This window comes from Triticum dicoccoides, chromosome 3B, assembly GCF_002162155.2.
Source record: "Triticum dicoccoides isolate Atlit2015 ecotype Zavitan chromosome 3B, WEW_v2.0, whole genome shotgun sequence".
NCBI classification, from domain to species: Eukaryota; Viridiplantae; Streptophyta; class Magnoliopsida; order Poales; family Poaceae; genus Triticum; species Triticum dicoccoides.
The window spans coordinates 10774365-10779421 of NC_041385.1; the positions used below are offsets into that span (position 1 = coordinate 10774365).

At 43.6% G+C, this 5057-nt stretch overlaps 1 long non-coding RNA gene across 1 annotated transcript; it reads left to right on the forward strand.

Moving 5' to 3' along the window:
• Nucleotides 1-1329, forward strand: LOC119280480. The gene is made up of 2 exons (XR_005138095.1): nt 1-402; nt 886-1329. It is a non-coding gene; the product is annotated as an uncharacterized LOC119280480 (long non-coding RNA).
• The last annotated feature ends 3728 nt before the right edge of the window (nt 1330-5057 follow it).

Genomic DNA, 5057 nt, shown 5'->3' on the forward strand with positions numbered 1-5057 from the left:
CGCGACCGACCACTGGCGGCGGCACAAAGCAAGGCGCGAGAGCCCGGTGTCCATGGCGATTCGGCGGCTCCGCTCGCCGGAGCAGCGTGCAACGGAGGGATCCCGCGCGCTGCTCCGTCGAGCGTGGCCACCCGTGCAGCTACACGACATTTATTGCGGGATGCCGGAGGAGAGAGCAGTGGTGCCAGGTCGGCCATAAGTGCCCGCCGGCGGTGACGCGAGGCACTCGGCGTCATCCATTAGGCGTCGTAAACCTGCGGCTCGTCCGCCGCTGCGGATGGCACGCCTTCAACGATGCTGCTGCAGCATGAGGTACTGACGTTGACGCGCATGGCGTGGTGGCCATGCTCGTAGGCGTCCATGATGTGTGTGCGGCACGGCAACATCTCCAATCTGGAGCGGGTAAGCACCCCCAGCCCAAACACGTTGAGGATTTATTCTTTGCTTCTAGTGCTCGGGATTTGGGGAAAAACTGCTTTTTTTTTCTCGGGATCTTTTCTTAAAAAAAAATTTGAATCCTTTTCTGAACCGAGGCCACAATCAGTGCTAATATATTAGGCGAAAATTTAATTTCGGCTATTTCATAATTAGCAAACATTAGTCAGGGCAATTAGCACTTAACCCAGATGTCATCATCATTATTATGTAAGCGGAAGCGATTTATGCATGAACAATACTCAAATTCATAAGGAATTAGACCATGATTAGTAAATAACATAAACCGAGTCTAATTGGAGTTCTTAAACAGAGATCAAACTGGCTCAAGATACCAATGTTAACAATAATACTTTAGAGTTAAGATAACTAGGATCTGGATCTCTTGATTAGAACACCCATCAAGCAGAATAGTGGTTACTAACCGTGATTATCTTGATCCATTAACAGGATAGCCCCTGGCTCCACCTTAGCATCTCCAGCAGTGAGAAGATCGTCGGGAGGAAGGGCATCAGCAGGCGATGTAGCAGACACGAAGGATGCCGCCGGCACGGACCTGGAGGTGGCCGGCGGCGGTGGTGGTCTTCTGATCCCCTTAAGCACCCTTTCAGGATCGGCTGTTAGGAGTAACCGGGTGCTAACCCGTACGTGTGTTTCACCCCAAGGGGTACGACCTCCTCATTTTGTAAGTGGTGCGAAGGGGACAGGGACCAAAACCAAAAGTTGGGTCAATGCCCCCGATCAGGGCATGTACTGGGGATGCAAATCCTCCCCTTCTTTGTCTCAGTTTGTTATAACCGTAGATCAATTCCAACACGACAATCCTAGAAGCTTACAGTTCTTATCATGCGAATATGTTGTTAGCTCTCATTTCACTGGATCATCATTTCATAAGCGTGAGAGCTAGCGTGCACCACAAAGCTACGTTCCTTTTTAACGATGGAAAAACCACTTCATCTCCTCAGTTCTCATTTGGAGGCGTCAGTGAGGTTACATTCTCAAAAATGACCTAGAAAAATCAAGAGAAAAGTATGTTTTTGGTCCCTCGAGTTCCCTAAAAGTATAGACTTGGTCCCTCAAGATTTTCTGATATACATTTGATCCTTCAAGTCTCAAAACCGGATAAGCTTGGTCCAAAGCCAGACTTTAAGCGTGTTGAGTGGGCTTGACCAGGTTTGACCGATGAACACCAAATTCAAAAAATAGAAAAATATATCAAATAAATCTAAAATTTTGTGACAACCGAGATGCTTGGATGCGCTAGGTGCTTGAAAATTTATGTGGTATTTCGACATTTGAGAAGCTCGTGGCAAAAAGAAAACAAGTTTTGGCTCGCAAAAAAAGCCAAAATTCGTTTTTTTCTAGAGCTCCTCTGATGTTATTTGACCACACAAATTTACACGCACCCAAGCATGTTGGTTGTCACAAAATTTCAGTTTTTTTTTGAATTTGTTTGCTATTTTTTGAATTTACTGTTCATCGGTCAAACCTGGTCAACATGGTCAAACCCGGTCAACGTACTCAAAATCCGGTTTTGGACCAAACTTATCCGGTTTTGAGACTTGGAAGACCAAATTCATACAATTTTTTTTGAGGGACCAAGTCTATACTTTTGGGAAACTTGAGGGGCCAAAAACATACTTTTCTCAAAAATCAAGTATGTACAAGCTCTACTAACCATAACATATTAAATTGAACTCCGTAATCTTAAGAGATACCCAAGTGATGCTCAACATACATAGTAAACCTAAATTCCTTAACTTCCACAAGTAGAAAAAGCGGTATTTGACTAAAGGCCACCCACGTGGCCGCTGCCTGGAGGTCCACCTTTAGTCCCGGTTGGTAACACCAACCGGTACTAAAGGAAATTTTATGATTTTTTTTGAATTTTTTTATTTCTTTTTTGAAATTTTTTTATTTTCAAATTTCTCAATTATTTTAACCTCTAATCTCTAATCACCCTCATCACTGTTGAATTTAACCTTTAATCTCTAATCACCCCTCATCATTCTAAATCATCTAACTTCCCGGACGGTCACCCATCTCACTACTCCAGCCTGAGCACGCTTAGCTTCCGGGTCCTATTCTCCCTCGTTTACAAGTCTGCACTTGTTGTTTTCCTGACAATAGTAAGATGTCAATCCTATTAACTCTCAGGAATTTAGCTTGAGCATGAAGTCATACATTTCACTGTTTGAGTTCGAAAATATTGTTAGAACAATAATTATTTAGTCACACTAATATTTCTTGAATAAGTAGTTTGACCACAGTTTGACCATAGTTTGACCACAGTTTGACCAGATTTGACCAAAATTCAAAAACACTGAAATAATTATTTAGTAACACTAATATTTCTTGAATAAGTAGTTTGACTAGATTTGACCAAAATTCAAAAAACTGGAATAATTATTTAGTAACATTAATATTATTGAATAATTATTTAGTAACACTAATACTTCTCGAATAAGTAGTTTGACCATAGTTTGACCAGATTTAACAAAAATTAAAAAAAATTAAAAAACTGAAATTTGAGCATAACTTTTTTTCCTTTTAGAATTTGAGGATTCTAAAAATTTGCAAATAGGCCATAGGCTGTCAAAATCAGATGCGGCTTTTCGTGCTGAACATTTTGATATAGTATACGTTTTTTTCTGACATAGTATGGAAAAGTTATAGCCGTTTTACATTTTCCCTACACTTTTTGCAAAACATGTCCAAATTTAAGTTTTTAAATTTTCCTAACTAGTAGATGTAGTAACATAACTACATCTCGAAGGATTTTAATTTTTGAAGTTTCTATCATTTTCTTTTGCTTTTTACAAGACTGAAAAGGCGATAGGGGGGGGTACAGTTTGAAAATGGGACCTTTAACCTTTAGTACCGGTTCGTGCCACGAACCGGTACTAATGGGGTTTGAGGCATTAGTACCGGTTCGTGGCACCAGCCGGGACTAAAGGTCCCATTTGAACCGGGACTAATGCTTTTGCCGCATGAACCGGGACCAATGCTCACATTAGTCCCGGTTCATGACTGAACCGGGACTAATGGGCTAATGAAGGAAATATGCCCTAGAGGCAATAATAAAGTTATTATTTATTTCCTCATATCATGATAAATGTTTATTATTCATGCTAGAATTGTATTAACCGGAAACATGATACATGTGTGAATACATAGACAAACATATAGTCACTAGTATGCCTCTACTTGACTAGCTCATTAATCAAAGATGGTTATGTTTCCTAACCATAGACATGTGTTGTCATTTGATTAATGGGATCACATCGTTAGAAGAATGATGTGATTGACATGCCCCATCCCGTTAGCTTAGCACTTGATCGTTTAGTATTCTGCTATTGCTTTCTTCATGACTTATACATGTTCCTGCAACTATGAGAAATATGCAACTCCCGTTTACCGGAAGAACACTTTGGGTACTACCAAACGTCACAACGTAACTGGGTGATTAGAAAGGAGTACTACAGGTGTCTCCGAAGGTACATGTTGAGTTGGCGTATTTCGAGATTAGGTTTTGTCACTCCGATTGTCGGAGAGGTATCTCTGGGCCCTCTCGGTAATACTCATCACTTAAGCCTTGCAAGCATTATAACTAATAAGTTGGTTATGAGATGACGTATTACAGAACGAGTAAAGAGACTTGCCGGTAACGAGATTGAACTAGGTATTGGATACCGACGATCAAATCTCGGGCAAGTAACATACCGATGACAAAGGGAACAACGTATGTTGTTATGCGGTTTGACCGATAAAGATCTTCGTAGAATATGTAGGAACCAATATGGGCATCCAGGTCCCGCTATTGGTTATTGACCGAGAATGGTTTTAGGTCATGTCTACATAGTTCTCGAACCCGTAGGGTCCGCACGCTTAACGTTTCGATGACAGTTTTATTATGAGTTTACAAGTTTTGATGTACCGAAGTTTGTTCGGAGTCCCGGATGTGATCACGGACATGACGAGGAGTCTCGGAATGGTCGAGACATAAAGATTGATATATTGGAAGCCTATGTTTGGACATCGGAATGGTTCCGGGTGAAATCGGCATTTTACCGGAGTACCGGGAGGTTACCGGAACCCCCCCGGGGGGTTAATGGGCCTACATGGGCCACGAGGGAGAAGAGAGAAGGAGCCAGGAGGGGGCCGCGCGCCCCTCCCCCTCCTAGTCCGAATAGGACAAGGGAAGGGGGGCGGCGCCCCCCCTTTCCTTCCCCTCTTCCTCCTCTTCCCCCCCTTCTCCTATTCCAACTAGGAAAGAAGGGAGTCCTACTCCCGGTGGGAGTAGGACTCCCCCCTTGGCGCGCCCTCCTTGGCCGGCCGCCTCCTCCCCCTGGCTCCTTTATATACGGGGGCGGGGGGGCACCATAGACACACAAGTTGATCTACGGATCGTTCCTTAGCCGTGTGCGGTGCCCCCCTCCACCATATTCCACCTCGGTCATATCGTCGCGGAGTTTAGGCGAAGCCCTGCGCCGATAGAGCATCATCATCATCACCACGCCGTCGTGCTGACGAAACTCATCCCCAAAGCTTTGCTGGATCGGAGCCCAGGGATCGTCATCGAGCTGAACGTGTGCTGAACTCGGAGGTGCCGTACGTTCGGT